The sequence below is a fragment of the Vulpes lagopus genome, chromosome 7, assembly GCF_018345385.1.
Source record: "Vulpes lagopus strain Blue_001 chromosome 7, ASM1834538v1, whole genome shotgun sequence".
NCBI classification, from domain to species: Eukaryota; Metazoa; Chordata; class Mammalia; order Carnivora; family Canidae; genus Vulpes; species Vulpes lagopus.
This window is the reverse complement of record NC_054830.1, coordinates 43,816,946-43,835,433: the sequence shown is the minus strand read 5'-3', so window position 1 is coordinate 43,835,433 and position 18,488 is coordinate 43,816,946. Positions and strand designations below refer to the sequence as shown.

The 18,488-nt window shown below is 36.7% G+C and overlaps 1 protein-coding gene across 11 annotated transcripts in view; it reads right to left on the bottom strand.

Annotated features, from left to right (window-relative positions):
• CNTN4 (contactin 4) overlaps window positions 1-18,488 on the bottom strand; it is a 913,336-nt gene that overhangs the window by 54,038 nt on the left and 840,810 nt on the right. The window lies entirely within an intron of this gene.

Here is an 18,488-nt window from a genome sequence, read left to right as displayed (position 1 = left end):
TTGCTGAGCTCCTTTGGGAGGCAACATGGTAAAGTAGAAGGAGTCACAGCCTACGGGGCCTTAGCTTGGATATGCAATTTCCCCTTTCTAGTTTCCTTTAGTTTTCTCTGCAAAAAGAAGGGGCTTGAGGAGATGAGATCATATCTTCCAAAATCTTAAAAGGTCTTTCCAGTTGGGCTAATGTATGAATCAACTGTGAGAATATGAGGATTCTAACATCCTGCAAAAGGAGACCTGGAAATATAGTTCATTCATTCATTCATTCATTCATTCATTAGTTACAGAGCACTTACTATGTACAAGGGATGTTAAAGATTGTGGGTATAGGCCGGCAATTCTGATGCCCGTAAATGTTACATTTTAGTTAGGCTGACAGGTAATGGATATATATATATGCAAAATAAAAACATATGTTGAGATTTTGAAAGTGATATAGAAGAAATATATAGGGTCCTAAAATAGGGAATAATAGGAAGAAACTTCTTTTGATGGGATATGCAGAGATTTCTGAAGGAGACTGGGGAGGTCTGGTATCTGAAGGATGAGAAGGGAGTAAGGTAGTAGGAGTGAAGTTTTATAATATAGAGAATAGTGATCCAAATATCTCATGTTATTATAATAGTATGAATATAATATGAAAGATAAAAATACATTTGCATGCACATGTATACACACACATACACAGAAAAACACACCCTTATTTTGGAGGTATATATATTATCAAAGCCTACTGGCCCAAAACCAAAAATAATAGGAAACAAATAATTACATAAATAAAAGAAGCTGACGTGACTTATTTTCTAAATTAGAAAAATGAGGCTCAGGGAGATTATGAATTTTGGTCACGGTCACCTGGGCTCACAAACTATATAGGCTAAAGTGAAGGCTATTTAAGCCCAATTGGAACAGCACCATAGCTCTAAGCCTTGCCTTGGTCAATGTAACTGGTGGGGTTTATATTATCCAGAGCCCAACACATCACTTCTACCCCTTGTGTCTCACAAAGGTGGCCTCCAGGTAATTAATTTAACCTAGTGACACAGCCAGCAATGCTTGCTGCTGCTGTAGGGTGGCTTAGAGCATTTCACAGATGACTTTCTAGAGGTTTCAAACCTTGAATTACCAATCTATGTAATAATGATAATAATAATGATATCCAACATTTATAATATGCTTACCACATGGCCAGATAATGTACTAAGTACTTTAAAGCATTATCTTGATTTTCTGACTGAGAGGAGAAGATAGAACCATCATGGCAGAAAGACTTTATTATTTTATTTTTTATTTTTTATTTTTTTAGAGAAATTATTTTTATTGTGGTAAGGACACTTAACATGAAATATTTCCTTTTAACAAATGTTTAGAGTGGCTGTATTGTTTTTTTTTTAAATTAATTTTTATTGGTGTTCAATTTACCAACATACAGAAAAACACCCAGTGCTCATCCCGTCAAGTGTCCACCTCAGTGCCCGTCACCCATTCCCCTCCACCCCTCGCCCTCCTCCCCTTCCACCACCCCTAGTTCGTTTTCCCGAGTTAGGAGTCTTTATGTTCTGTCTCCCTTCCTGATATTTCCCAACATTTCTTTTCCCTTCCTTTATATTCCCTTTCACTATTATTCATATTCCCCAAATGAATGAGAATATACACTGTTCGTCCTTCTCCGATTGACTTATTTCACTCAGCATAATACCCTCCAGTTCCATCCACGTTGAAGCAAATGGTGGGGTGGGCAGAAAGACTTTATTTTTGAAGCCAAGTATGCAATAGCATCCGTATTTATAGAATATGACAGTTGTAGAATATGGAACTCTCAACTGGTAGGCTATGAAGAGTAATCAGAGAGAGAAGGGAATAAAAATTTGCGTGCTATGTTCTTTTTTTTTCTTTTTTTAAAAGATTTTATTTATTTATTCATGAGACACACACACACACACACACACACAGAGAGACAGAGAGAGAGGCAGAGACACAGGCAGACTGAGAAGCAGGCTCCATGCAGAGAGCCCGATGTGGGACTTGATCCCGGGACTCCAGGATCACGCCCTGGGCTGAAGGTGATGCTAAACTGCTGAGCCACCCAGGCTGCCCTGAGTGCTATGTTCTAATTAGTGTAAATGCATTCTCTAATTTAGTCTTCCCCCAAAGCCTATATAATAGGTTCTGTTACACCCATTTTACAAGTTCACTTTGAACAGCTTGTAAGTGACAATGGGATCTGATTTGTCTATCTGGAAGCCCATAGTCTTCCCCCCTACAATGTATTATTAGAGAAGGGAAGAAATGGATTATATTGGGCATACAAGGAAACTTCTCTATCCAAATACTATGCTCTTAATATCTGGCATGGTGTCACAGAATTGAGAAGAAGGGTGCCCAAGAGTCTATGAGGCGACAGTGAGTGGAAGACATATGGTGGCACTATTGCCCAATGATGTCTTTAGGAGTAGATGGAAGGCTGTTATCACAGTAGAATTGGGATTGGGAGAATTCCAATTACTTTATCACCTAAGTAAGAGTGATGAAGATGATGATCACCAAGAATATGTCAATCTTTAGAAATTATGATTCCTGAATCACAGCTGGTAAATTTGCGTTATTCCTTCCTTTTCTTCTTTTTTCTTCCTTCTTTTTAGCATGGGAAAGGGATTAGTAGTTATTTTTTCTTTTTAAGTTGAGATATAATTCACATAACAAAAACTTCATGCTTTTAAAGTATCCACTTTACAGGGTTTTGCATAACCATCATCACTAAGTCCATAATGTGCTGTGACCTCAAAAAGAAACTTGGTACTAATTAGGAGTCAGTCCCAATTCTCCTTTTGGCCCATCCTCTGACAACAGGTGATCTACTTTCCATATTTCTATGAAGTTGCCTGTTATAGACATTTCACATAAATAGAATCATATAATATGTAGCCTTTTGTGTCTGGCTTCTTTCATTTAGCATCATGTTTTTAAGCTTCATTCATGTATCATTAGGATTTATTAGTATTTTATTTCTTTTTAGGGAAGAATAATAGTTCGTTATATGGATAGACCACATTTGATTTTTTTCATTCATCAGCTGATGGACACATAAGTTGATTTCACTTTTGGCTATTAACAGTAATGCTGCTATGAACATTCATGCACAAGTTTTAAATGCTTTCTGATATATCTACATAGAACTCAGTTTAAAACAAAGTTTTATAGACTGAAAATTGCCCTTAAAAATCCCACAAAAGGGGTGCTTGGCTGGCTTAGTCAGTTAAGCTTCTGCCTTCAGCTCAGGTCATGATCCCAAGGTTCTGGGATTGAGCCCCTAATCAGCCTCCCTGCTTGGTGGGGAGTCTGCTTCTCCTCCTCCCTCTGCTGTGCCCCCTACTTATGCCTGCGTTCTCTCTGTCAAATAAATAAATAACAGCTTTAAAAAAAAAGCATAAAATCTATTTTTTAAAAATCCCACCAAAAGTTACCATCTTGGAATCAATATGCTATCCAAGTGAGACAGCTCTTTTTTTGGCTATTGGCCAGTAGAAGTGGCTGGCTTGTGTTTGGTGACATACTTTAAAATCAACATGTCATCAAACACTGGAATCCCATTTAGTGTGGCAAGATGATCATATTTTAAGAGGTACATGAATAATTAGGTGCACTGAGCCCAGTGTCCTTTCAGATCCTTATCTCATAAGTAGTTATGGATGAACTGGTTGGTAAAATTGCCTACATGACTTAAATTGTAATTTTTCTTTTTCCTTCAGGGGTCATAAACTGAATTCATGTAAAATAAATGTTCATACAATTCAAATCTCCTGCACATGGAAGATTTCCTCTCATTTTCTTTGGGAGCCAGAGTTACATTACCCTTGGTTTTCTCTGTTGTTGTTGTTGAGTGAAAAAAAAAAAAATTGGGATTTCAAAGGCTTTCATGCTTTTTTTTAAAAAAAAAGATTTTATTTATTTATTCATGAAAGACACACAGAGAGAAAGGCAGAGCCGGAGGCAGACGGAGAAGTAGGCTTCAGGCAGGGAGCCTGATGTGGGACTCGATCCTGAGACTGCGGATCACGCCCTGAGCCAGGGGCAGGTGCTCAACCACTGAGCCACCCAGGTGTCCTAGGCTTTCATTCTTTAATTCAACCAAGTATTTCTTCATCAAATGGTAGAATATTAGAACAAGGAGATGTCTTAACTCTCTCTGTCCAAGGTTCTTTATTCTATAGGTGAGAAAACTAAAGTCTGGGGTGATAGGATCTACTTAATGTTACACAATTGGCTGGTAACAGAGCTGGGGCCCAAACTCAGGAGTTCTCTGTTCTTTCCACTAGACTTCAATCATTCCCATATTCACAAAATTCAGAAAAAGTAGGTCATATTTTCTCAAGTTTTATATTATTCACAATCTTTATAACCTAGCACATTGTTATTGTTTAATTGTTTCTTTCTCTCTTTTTTTTTTTTTGTGCTACAATCCCCCCGCCCCCAGTCTGGCTGGGAGTCCATGAAGATAAGTTATTTAAGGGAAAGAGCTATCCCGAAAAGACTAGTACATTAATGATTTCTGCTGAAAGATGGCACCCTGATCTCCTGGAGCTGAAGCTTAGCACAGATTTTGTCATTCAAAAACACTAGTCAAATCAATTAGAAATATACATGAGAAAGTGAGTTTATGGGTATTTCATGACCACTATTTTAGTACCATTAATCCACATCTTCCCTATTTCTTTGGCAGTTGACAGGAATCCCCAGTCAGCAGCTGGAGAAAGCAGAGTCTTTTTAAAGACAGGACTAATTTGTTTCCTGGTGAGAGGTGACAACCTGCCTCAATTTGCTTCAGATTTCTCAAAGATAATGACTTGTGTTTTCTTGTCCCAATTAACCACTGGCTGCTCCTGAGAAGACTATGTCCATTCAGATAATGGAGTTTCTATTCCCACTGATAACCTCCTGGAATAGACGTGGAGGCAAAATGCAGATTTGGAACAGAATCATGTACAGAATTATAAATAGATTTGAAACACTGCCTTTTCATTTTTTCTCACATCCCCATCATATTCAATTTATATCTACTTAGTATTTTAATAATTGAAAATAATCAAAAGGCCAGCCTTTTCCATAGAGTGATGAGACCCACTTAATACTGTATATCAAATGCTTACAGAGGGCCTGACAGTTATCACAGATATAGAGATATAAGACAATAAGGAATAATGAGGCCTGGGGTCAGTTTAGAGAATACATGACTCCTCCCTCTGAGGGTACCCTAACTGAAAAGTTTTAAACACACTCACAGACAAGCAAAACAAATCTGTGGTTTCAAGTCAAATTAGCCATTGCAACCTGTGTTCTACAGCTAATGTTTTAATGCTGCTGATCCTTCCTGACACTCCTCTCATCTCTCCATCAACATTATCCAAAGGTGAGTCTGGGGGTCGGGGGAGGATTCTTGGCCCTATGACATTCTTCTTCCTGGAAGTGTGAAAGAAGCACAGATAGTGAGTTGATGCTCCTGTTCTGTAAGTTTTGTAGTGATTTGAAGTTGTGCAGTGGTGCAAGTCTACCTGGAGTTCAGCATTAGAGAACTCAGGATTGCTGTACCTAGCCACATTCTCTTCTATCAGCTCTATCAGGATAAAGCTAACATTCAATTGCCATCTGCCTGACCACCTTGCCTTACCTCTCAATGGGTTTAAACTTCAGTCAATGGATAAAGGTATTGTTTATAGAACTCCTCAAATTCCAACATATAATAGAAATTCCTTTATTAGACAGTGTTTTAAGAATATACTATCCATAATTAGCAGAATAACCTTTTCAACTCATCCTGCATTGCAGATTATGAATAAATTCAGACTGGGAGAAACAAATCAGAAAAGAATATGCAATAAGAAAATTAAGTCAACATGATAGAATTCAATCTCGGGGCATGCTTTTACTTAGGGGTACAAAACTACAGAGGGCAAAAATAAGTTTAAAACAATAAACTTGCAGAATTGGAAAATTTCATTGTTGGGAGGTTCACATGGGTCATTTACAGTTACCTAAATTTGCTGTGAAAATATGAAAATGACTAAAAAATACCCCATACAGGCTATTCAGAACACACACTTCCCTCTGATGCCAGCATTCTTTCTGCAGTGTTTCCCCAGAGCACATGACCAATCTGGAACTGATCATTATCAATGGAAAAATCACTACTTTCATCTTTTGCATGGTTTAATTATTTGAAACTTTCCTTTTCTTAAACACACAACAATATCCTCTGCTTTAATGCTTACCGCCCATCTATTCTGGTGCTGCCCTCTGATGTCATCTAGAGTTTGCTGGATCTTTAAGTATTTGAAAATACCGACCATTCACCCTCCACAAGTCCTTTGGTTTGGCCTCACCAACTTCAGTTTCCTTAGCTGTGCCCCTTGCCATCACCCCAGCTCTCTTCTTCTAGGCTGATTTCAAATTTTATCATCAGTCTTAAAATAAAAACATAGTCCTTTCCCAGTATTTTCATGAGTGCTACTGTAGTTTTCCCCTTCTCATATTTTGGATACGCTATTACACTATAGATTTAATTTGCCTCAAGAAAAAAATATAGAATATTGCTGACTCAGCAATGATCTTACAGTCCACTAAAACTTTTTTCAAAAGATTTTATTTATTTATTTATTTATTTATTTATTTATTTATTTATGAGAGAGAGAGAGAGAGAGAGAGTGAGCAGTGGGGGGAGCAGAGGGGGAAGGAGAGGGAGAGGAAAAGAATCTCAAGCATATCCTGTGCTGACTGTGGAGCCCTGGCTCTAACTCGATCCTGAGATCATGACCTGAGCCAAAACCAAGAGTCAGAGGCTCAACCAACTGAGCCACCCAGGAGCCCCAGAACTAAAACCTTTAACACACAGCCTAACCTTAAAATTTGAGCCTCTCATCCTGAGTTTGGGGACCAAGTGCAAATGTTTAATTTGTCACTATTAAATTAGGCTTGTTACACTAAGTTCATATAATTATCTTTCTATGGTAATTCTGAATACTGATTATATTATTTTATCTATTCCCTAATAATTCATGTGACCAGAATATGATTAGTAACTTCATGTGTCACTGAAGAGAAATTTCAGTAGGAAAAGGGTGAGCAAAGAGGGCAGAAGGATGGCTGGTGATCTCCCTTCCAGGCTAATGTGAATCCGTTATTCACCACTGTGGGGGTGAGACATGGTAAACAATTCTCAAAATACTCTCTCAGCCTCTCTTTCTATCTTGCCCACAAAGATATCACATGAGATTTTTCTTTTTGAAGGAGTCTTGCTGATGTTATTTTGACTGGCAAGAGAACATATTTATAAGAAAATAAGGCTACACTTTATTTATTGTTCAAAAATCTATGTTGCTGGAGAGGTATTAATGAAAAAAGAAGTTACAAAACAGGATTTTTTTTATGGTGAGGATATCTATTTACAGATTTGAAGACAGAATGATACACAACTGACCCTTGAACAACATGAGTGAATTGTGTGAGCCCACTTACAGAATTTTTTTATAAATACAGTGCAGTACAATAATGTATTTCCTCTTCCTTCTGATTTTCTTAATAATACGTTCTTTTCTCTAGCTTAATTTATTGGAATTATACAATATATGGTATGTATAACATACAAAATGTGTTTTTATTGACTATATTATCAGTAAGGCTTTCGGTCGGCAGTAGGGGACCAAAATTTTGAGGAAGTCAAAATTATATGTGGATTTTCGACTGCACAGAGGTTGGTGACCCTAAAAAAATAAATAAAAAAGAAGTTGGTGACCCTAATGCCTGCATTGCTCAAGGGTGAAATGTAGATTTAAATGCACACACACACACACACACACACACATTCATGTCTAGTTGTAATTATGGAAAAAAAGTATAAAAAACAACATTTAAGTGGCTTTCTCTGAATGAGATTATCTTTTCCCCCCTAATATTTCTATATATAACACAGATTATCAAATACTTAAAAAATAATTTTAAAAATTCTATGTTGTGATTACTTTCCTTTCTAAATCCTCTTAGAAGATGTAAAATTTCCCTTGATGTTGGTGTCAAGATCATGTAGGTACAATTGATGGAATGTGTTTTCTTTCCATTAAAAAGAAAATAAAAATATTTGCCTCTTCTTTGTCCACAGTTCCTAAAATATGGTCAAGAGTGTTTTAGGGGCCTCTTCTCTGGATGTGTTCTCATTTCAGCTTTCCATTCGTTTTTCCTTAAACATGCTGGGAGCTTTTATGCCTTTCGGCTATTAGATAAATTTTCTTTTGTCTGATACTACCTTTACATTTTTTAACCTGGTGAGCTCTTTTTCATTTCTTAGTTGCCAGTTCAATTATCACTTTTATCCCCCTAGTGAATTCCCTCTTTATTCCTTTCTTTTTGTTCCCTCTATACTTTTAACAAAGCTCTATCTCTTTACCTATCAGTATCTACTCTCAGACTGTGAACTCAGGTTTGCAGCCAGGCATTCCCTGGAGGACCTACTAAAAATGGAAATTCCTGGGTTTCACCTTTGGAGGCTTTTGTTCATCAGAGCAAGGGAGAGTTCAAGAATGTGCATTTATTAAAAAACCCATAGGCAATTCTGATGCTTGTGGTCCATGACCCATGGTGCCGCAGAGGGAGGGTGATAACTATGTCATTTGTATCTTTTGACTATCCTCTTATATTTGGACTGCATCAGAGTATCTTCTCATAAACTATACTGGTCTCTATAATTTAATTTTCTTTGCCTTATCCATCATAGGTGTTAAGTGCAAATAGCATGGTGATCAGATACTTATATTGTAGACAAAGCCAAGAGACACATATATGTTATATCAGAAGACATGTGGGCTAGCCTTATGAAAGTAGATATGGAAGAGAAGGCACTTCTGATTCGACCCTTTGGATCCCACTCTTCTGGGAAAAATCCAAGCTTGACTTATATTTATAAGGAGTTCTACTTCTGAAGAGAGAAAAGGGGGAAGTTAATATGACAATAGGTGAGATGTTTTCCAGTATGGGGAAAGTTTCAAAGTGGATACTGCTAATCTTCATTTAATAACATGTCTTGCACTTTTGCACAGTGATTACAGAACTGCTAGAAAGCCGTGTAAAAAGCCACTATTGCTCTAAATGTTCTGCTTACATTTCTTCTCCCCTAATCAGTAACCTACTTTTGGCTCTTCAAATGGCTGCATAAAAGAGACAACCATTTTAACCTTTTAGAAATGATTCTTGCTAGAGTAAATCAGAGAGAAATGATGGAAATGTTAATTAACTTGCCTTCATCTTGGTCAGATTCTGTATTTAACCTAAAGGCCTACCGTCTTTTGGGAGGTTTTCTTAGACTTGATTGCCTATGACAGCCAGAGAAATTCAATTATGGTTTGGTGGCATTACCCCTTTGGGAGAGCAAAACCCCTTTCCTGCCTCTGGCATAAAAAACAAATGCCAAGAAAGGAAGGGAGAATCATTCATGAATTTTCCTGACCTATCTCTTCTGGTTCAGGAATGGTAATAGATGAAACCTTCCTTTTTGGAGTTGGGTCCAAATGTTAGCTTCCCCCATGTGGCCACCTCTAAAATACAAGAAGATGGAAGATTTAAAACAGACACAGATACACACACACAAAACACACACACACACACACACACACACACACACACACACAGTCTGCTTTAGAGAGAGAATGAGTATCCAAATAAAGCCAATCTGCGTGACAAAGTATCATTCTCAAACCACAGGAAGTTCTGATATTTAGGAAGAGAAGATAAAAGTGCCAAATTTTACTTTCCTTTTTATTTATTACATAATTTGCCACTTAAAATCCAGCTTTGGAAATTATAAAAAAGCAAACATACCATAGCTAAAAACAAACCACATTGATCTTTAAACATTTTATGAACTGAAAAGCTCAACATAAACCATTTCTTTCCTACAGTAGGGAAATAGCTCTATGGCAAGATATAAGATGACAGATGTAACCTACAAAGATACGCACAAGAAAGAGATGGATTTTTATTTATGTATTTGAAAAATATATAACTTTAATAATGCTGGAGATGGGTTCAGTAGTGGTAGCAGAAGTAGGCCAGAGATCTATGCTTTTTAATAACAACTTCCTCTCGAGTAAGAATTTTATCACATTAATAGCTAAATCATACTGATTGTAAAAGAGCTGAAATGAGGCAATTAGTACGGCCCGTGACAGCCATGAAGAATGAAACGTGAGGTTTTCAGTGCAAGCCAGATGGATATCTTCAATATACTTCTTATTATCTGCTTGTGGTAATAAGTTCAATTAAACTGAATCAGTACAACACAAGTCTCTTTGAATTGCCGGAAAAGAAATTAATTATGTGCTTCACATTTAATGAAGCCAAAGAGTCATATTCTGTTTGCCTTTATTGTTTGTTTGTTTTATTTATTTTGATTGGTAAGTATTCATTAGGAATGAAACCATTTACTTCATTCTAGAGTAGAGTTTTTCTTTAAAAGACAATTTTGGATTCAAAAGGTTAAATATCACTAGTAACAAGGTTTTATCTATTCTATAATATCTAGGACACAGGGAGAAAATCAGATCCACTGTCTAGATGATTTTGACCACAAAATCTTACCATGCTGAAGAATTCTGACCTGGTGTTTTTAATTTGAGATATTATACATGTAAGACTAGCAAAAACAATTCAGCAGTACTCTTATTCCTATTTCTAGAATCAGCAATTTTTAACATTTTTTCCATTCTTTCCTCCTCTGAATATATATGAAGACTTTACCGAAATAAAATATTACCAATACAGGTTACGTCCTTTCATATAACCTTGTTCCAAGGTTTCCCTCCCTGCACAAATACTATCATGACTTCATGTTTATACTGAGCATGTATTTTATGTTTAAATATTATATGGTATTATTTTCTATTACTGATTTTATATTAAATCATATTACATGCATTATAGGAAATAACACCTTTTGTATGATTTTTTTATTTTGCTTGTGTTTTTTTTTGTCATTACAAACAACAAAATCTTTGCAAGTCTACCTTAAAACACATATAGTTTCCTCTACAGTAGATACCCAGAAATGGACTTGATGCGCCAAGGTGACTGCCTTTTTTTAATGTTACTTTCTCTCTACAGAGTCTATTCCATTTTGCATTCTTACTTATAGTGAGTGTATGAGTATTCTCTTCACAGCCTTATCAACAAAAGGTTTTGTTGATGTTTATCTTTTGCCAATTTCATATGTACAAAATCTTATCATACTGGTGCTTAGATTTGCATTTCTCTGATTACTAGTGAGATTGAGATTTTTTTCAGAATCCTGTTGGCCAACAATGTGCTTTTATATCCAAAGCAAGTATGTGAAGCCTGCCTCAGCAGAGATGCCTTCCTATGAAAGGGCAGAGTTGGCACAGAAATACAGGAGTTAAGGAATTACTTACTCCCTCTAGACCAAGGATGAAAAAATGATGGCAGGATGGTGTCAGAGTAGACTGTCAAGGTATGCAATCTTAATAAACTTAAATCTTAGCATTATAAAAGGCGAGCAGCTCTTTTACAGAAAGAATTAAACAAACAGGGAAGTCATTCTGTCCATGATTGATATTGCTAATGGCACAGTATTTGCTAAGTCCATGTGGCCCTCATTAGGGCTCAAAGGAATGTCAAGGGAAATAATTATGTTCTGTTTCATCAAGATCTTGGCTGCATGTCTTGGTAGAAAGAGTTCCAGGTTATGTCATACTCTGTGAATACAGGAAGAACAAGAGGTACACTTATCCATCATTTCCTTAGGATTTTCCCTAGTTAATTGTGGCAGGTCTTCTCAGATCTAACAGGATCTAGTATTGAAATATTCTGGCCATTGTCCTTCTACCAGGGGAATCTAACATAATTAGCATTTAGCACTTTTAACAACAAACTTTTCCTACTCTGGGTGCCTTGGGTCAGAATTTGTGTTAATCCTATTAGAAAAACCCTTAATTATTGCCTAGAAATAATTGGTTCCAGTGGAAGACACCTAATTAGGTTGAAATGTATTCTGTTATAAGGGCCCAATATTAAAAGCTTTTGTTGTGGGTTAGCAGCCAAGTGTCATTGCTGGTTACTGATTTCTGATTGATCCCCAGTCAAATATGGATAAAGCCTTGAATAATTTTACATAGAAGATGTGGGCTGTTTCAAACTCATTTTCAAAAGAGGTTCCAATTGCAAAGACTCTACATTATTGTGTTGGTCATGCTATGCATGGATAGGTTTATATTTCTCAGTGTCCTACAGTTAAAACAGAAGTATTTTACAGGGTACACTATAGATATGCTGTAAAATTTGTTGGTGCTGGTAAAAATTTTGTTTCTGTTATATGTATGTAGTTGGTAGCATCTCTTCTTCTAAATGTAAATAAATTCTTGATGGGAGGGATGGTGAGCATTCTGGCAATGAAGGAATCAATTAAATGTTCAGCAAGCCACAGCAGCATTTTTACTTTGCAGGGATAGAAAAAGAAAACTCAAAATAATTTCTTGTTACAAATATATGAAGTCTTAGTTAAATTCTGCTGAGGGTCTTTTTTATATGAAATACAGGTAAAGAATATTTTTTTTCTTGTTATGAAAGTAATTCTGTGTACCAAACAGAACAAATTTAATCCAAAAACCAAAAAGATGTATTTTTATTCATTTTTTAATTTTTAAATTATTTTATTTACTGATTTATTAAGAAATCTTTTAAAATCTAAATGAAAACAGGGTAAAATATGTATATAGGGAAACTTAAAAAGAAAAAAAATACATTAATGAAAGAATAACCTGCAGCCAGAGAGATGTGTAAACTAAATGTGAAACAGTTCAATTGCTTTAGGCTGGTGACAGTGAAAAGTTCAGGAAGAGATAAGTATCTTGATAAACTCCAGTTGATTCATTTTGTGCTTTAGGATTCCACCTGGTTCCAGCAGTGTGAGACCTCCTCATTCCTGTAGAAGCAGCCTGAATACTGTTCTAGTGTCTGCTAAGTATTTTTTCTCCTCTCTCCCAATCAATGATCCGATTGCCTCTCTGGATTTTTAACTTATATACAAGTACGAGGTCAACTCTTTTGATACTGGAGTGAGGCTAAGGTCTTGTGAAAGAAATATCCCCACCAATTTCAGTTTGTAATCAGACTCAAGGAGATGCCAAAATTCTCTGTTCTGTATAACCTGGCTAAGCTATACCTTGGACCAAATTTTGAAGATTTGAATTCTGGGAAATGAAAAAAGTAATAAAAAAAAAAGGGATCAGTAAGTTTTTGTTTTTATTTCTCTGGAAAGGGCGAAATAACAAATATTTTAGGTTTTGCTGGTTAAGAGGCAACATTGAGGATATTATGTAGGTTGTTGCATATTATATGGTCTATGCCATGACTATTCAATTCTGCTGTCAGGCAAAAATAACCAGTTAGTATGCGAACAAATGACATGGCTGTGTTCCACTGAGACCTTGTTTATGGACTAAAATATAAATATAAAATTTTAAATGTCCCAAACTATTTTTCTTTTTCTTCTTTTTTTTTCCCATCCAGTTAGACATGCCGAAACCTTCTTAGCTCCTGGGCAAAAAAGAAAAAAAAAGGTGGCTAGTTGGCTTTTGCCCATGGGCCATAGCTGGCCAACTCTCTATTTATTTTTTTAATTGAAGTTCGATTTTCCAACATATAGTAACACCCAGTGCTCATCCCATCAAGTGCTGGCCAACTCTTGAAAGTATAATGTGTATCAGGATCAAGTAGGGTGTTTATCAAAAATATTTATTTTTAGGGTGCCTGGGTTGCACAGTTGGTTAAGCAATTGAGTCTTGATTTCAGCTCAGGTCATGATCTCAGCATCATGAGACTGGGCCCTGTGTGTGGTTTCTAGGGAGTCTACCTGAGATTCTCTCTCTTTCTGCCCCTTCCTCCACTAGTGCACTCTCTCAAGTTTCCCTGGAATAAATAAGTAAATCTTAAAAGACTGTTTATTTTTCAGGCCTCATCCTTAAAGATTTAGTTTCATTAGGTTAGGGTACTAGAAATCTGTATTTCTGTTAAGCATTTTATTGAACTTTCACTTGCTATGTGGCATATACAAAGGTGTTTGATGTAGGATGGGGTTTCTCAAAGGATGGTCTGGAATCACCAGCCACACATTTACCCAAGGTCATTTTGGTTGTGGTTCAACAAGATAACTATGATAATAACATCCATAGCTCAAAGCCCTGCATTTCATTTTTAGCCCTGGAGGGGATCAATAGAAGCTACCTTTGTTATTATCATAGTTATCTTGCTGAACTACATTTAAGACAAATACTCCAAGTTGCTCTTCTTTAGGAGTGCTACTTAAAAATATCTGTCATGTGAAACCTGTACAGCAAAGACGCTATGTCATGTGAAATGGCATGCCTTTTACTCTGCTATAGAGATAAAAATGAATTAGTAAGTACAATATTGCATGTAAATGCAGCCTGCCCTCCACATAGTTCTTAAGGATGTCGACAATTGCTAAAGCTCATCTTTGTTGAAAGGTCAAATATTATGCTTTCTGGTAGGATTCTGGGGTCTGACATGAGAACTGTTCTTGCTTAAAATTAAACAGCAAACCAAATCTCAAATATACGATAACTAGTTTGAAAAATAAAATCAGTGAAATTTAGAAATTCAGATGATGGGATGATAATCAAGAGCCCCCTGGGCACCTGTCAGAATTCTGCAGTTCGGAAGTCTGCTCATGCATAATCTGAATATTTATCCATTTTATGGTTGCCTGCCAGAGATTTATTTTAAACCTGTACCTGCTGTAGTGGATTTATCCCTTCCTTTTCCTCCCCCATACTTACTGACCCTGTGTTCGACACTATCTTCGGCCTCCCTTCAAAACATGGCGGTGGGGGTGAGGAGGAAGAAAATTGGATTTTAAAAGCATTGTTAATGATAGAATTATTATAAAAAGGTTAGAGAAGATGTGTTCTGATGTCTGACCTTCACGGTGTTTTAATCCTACGTATGAGGAGATCAAAATGAATACAAGCACATTTTAAGGTTAGAGAACACCTTCTCTGATAAATTAGTCCCTTTGTAGATCTCAAAATTGAATTAAAATGCAGCGCTCAGTCATATTTCAGGCTAAACTGTTACATTTACATTAAAGGTACAGGGCTGAAGCATTATGATGTGCGATTCAGTACTTGGCACAGTTCATGTGGAGTTCAGAATGGTTTTCTCTGCCTTTATCGTGCTTTATGGGGCAGATTTCTAAATTGCATTTCTCAGTTTATGTTAATGTCCTTCACAGAGACCTGGTGGTCTGGATGCCCCTATGCACACACATGTACTTCCCATTAATGTTAATGGGAGTCAGAGCCAAGCAACGGGAGATAAATGTTCCCTGAAATACCTTCTGACCTTACCTAAAGTACCAGGATTGCTAACTTCTGTGAACATATGGACAAGATAAAACTCATATTTCTTTTTTCCCCCCATCTCATCTACAAGAATAATATAAGAATCCAAGAACATTTGCAGAAAAACTGGCTATAGTGGAGCACCATCAGCCTAGCCCAGAAAGAGCTCTACTTCTAAATAAATGAACTCCCTCTGGCAGGGACCACTGTACTTTGACCTTAGGGCTCATACCTACAGATCTCTGCCTTCCTCTTTCTCTTCCTGCCCTGGTCTTTTTTTTTAATAATTAATTTACTTGTTTATTCAGAGAGAGAGAGAGGCAGAGACACAGGCAGAGGGAGAAGCAGGCTCCATGCAGGGAGCCCGACATGGGACTTGATCCCAGGCCTCCAGTATCACACCCCAGGCTGCAGGCGGTGCTAAACCACTGCACCACTGGAGCTGCCCTGCCCTGGTCTTTTTATTTCCTCTTCTATTAGGAAATTTCAGTTTTAAAGTATTCCATGTGCTTCAGCAAAACAGATGGCCAAATACTGATCCTGTCATATGTCCCTCTAAGTCTTTTCCGTAAGTCCACTAAAACTTTACTGAAAAATCCCATTAAATCATGTTTCCTAATCTTCATATCTCATCCTTATGATTTTGCATATCCTCTCATAATAATAATACATATTTAATATTTTTCTTTATACTGACGTACTTCTGTACTTAAATATGTTTTAAAAGGAGATTACTTAGGGACGACTGGGTGGCTCAGCAGTTAAGCATCTGCCTTCAGCTCAGGGCATGATCCTAGAGTCCCGGGATGGAGTCCTACATTGGGCTCCCTGCATGGAGCCTGCTTCTCCTTTTGCTTATGTCTCGGCCTCTCTCTCTCTCTCTCTCTCTCTCTCTCTCTCTGTGTCTCTCATGAATAAATAAATAAAATCTTAAAAATAAATAAATAAATAAATAAATAAATAAATAAATAAAGTTTATTTAAATCATTGCCATGTATAGAAAATGAGAATTTTCCTAATACACATTGTAAGAAGCAAATAAATTACTAAAATTAAGAAACAAACAGTTAAACTATGAACTACCAAAATCTCTTATTCCATACTTGGATAATCACCATTTACATTTTACCAGAAGTCTAATGATAAAGCATTTAATCTCTTAAAATAGGTTGAAGTTCCTACCTTAGCTACATTTATATCCACTTAAAACTTGGGGTGACCATGGCATATTTCATAATTGGTGTATGGCAAGTTGTTTGCCATCATTCAGTACAAGACAAGTAGCAGAGAATCATCTAGATGGTTGATCCTGGGACTGGTTTTACTGCTGGGATATGAGCTCTGATGGGAATTAGAGGATATTCCTTTCTGTCCACTATCTTTTAAAAAAATTTTATTTATTTATTTATTTATTTATTTATTTATTTATTTATTTAAGAGAGCATGCATGAAAGAGGGGTAGGTGAGTAGGTAGGCAGGGGGCAGAGGAAGAAGAGAGGGAGAATCCCAAACAGGATCCACGCTTAGCTCAGTGCAGAGCCCTCCCTATGTGAGGCTCCATCCCACATCCCTGAGATCACAATCTGAGCTGAATCAAGACTTGGCCACTTAAGCGACTGAACCACCCAGGTGCCCCTCTGTCTACTATTTTGAGAGCTATGGAAATCAAGGCTTATGAAAAGGATGCTGATCAAACACAGGGCAGAACTTGTAACTACATGTAAAAATATCTCACTGTCAGCAACATAGAAAAGCAAAAAATGGTTTCTAGGCTTAGGTGTTTGTAATCTTTCACACTCTCAGGCATTTTTTGTGGCAGGCTCACTCCTCTTTGTTTATCACTGTAATAGAGTTGGTGGTGGCAACTTCATAAATGTTCATATCAGTAAGATTTAGAATGTCTGTATAGCCATTTTACTAAAATATAACCAATAACAACAAAACAACTACTAATATTCCCTAAGTGCCAGGCACTGTGCTAAGCACTTAACATGGGTTATCGTGGTCATCAGAACAACCCTAAGAAGTTGGCATGATATTATCCCCACACAGGTTAATTATGTAGTCCAAGGTCACAAGCTAGTGAGAGAAATGAGATTCAAAGCCAGATCTTTCTGCCTCTAAAGTCAGTCTCTTAATCACTACTTAGGGCTGCTGTCTAGTATTCTCTATTTCCATAACTAGCAAATAATCTATAATTAGGTACCAGTTCTGCCATTAACCAGCTCTGAAACCTTGGGATTTCTTCCGGTTCTAGCTGATCATTGCTTCGTTTCGCAGGTGAGAAAGCCATACATTAGCAAAGACTTCTAGTTGGAATTTTGATTTTAAAATATTACCTAACCTCTTTTTTTCCCTCTGCCTTGTGAAATAGAAAGAGCATAGAGTCCTATGCCCATGCTTCTGCTCTGAATGATTCATTAACAGACTGAAATAGTGGAGTTAACCTAAATACAGATTTATTTCTGACTCTTGGCCTTCCAGTTTTTTAATATGCACAGATATTTATAATAAAAAGGCTTACCCAAAATGGTAGTATTTTTCTACCTTCCAATGACCCCCAAATATGCAATTAGGTAATTTTTGGCTTTCTCCTTTAAAATGAAATTGAGATAGATAAAATAGATAGGTATGTTTATTTTTCTAAGGCTATCTTACTTCACAGAGGGAGCTACAAATTGGCAAGAAGGAAATAATATGATGTGACCAATCTCTATCAGTTATAGAAAAATATCTATTTTATAAAAATAAAGCTGAATTAAAAAGATTTCCTGGTGTAGTAAACAGAATCAAACAGAATGCACAATCAGGATTTCTGGGTTAATATCCCCCCCCCCCTCCTGGTGACCTTGAGAAAGTCACCAACCTGAGTCTTATCTTCCTCAGTCAGATTATCCATTGCCAAGATCCCTTCAACTCAAAAATTCTATGACTTGATAAGAGAGAAAGTAATAGAAATGCAAATAAAATGTAAATTAAAATCTCATCCTTTGCAAGTTAGTGCTTTCAACCTATCCCATCAACCTGGTGTTAGAACAGACTCACATCATGTGCTGGCTAAGGGCAATAAAGGAA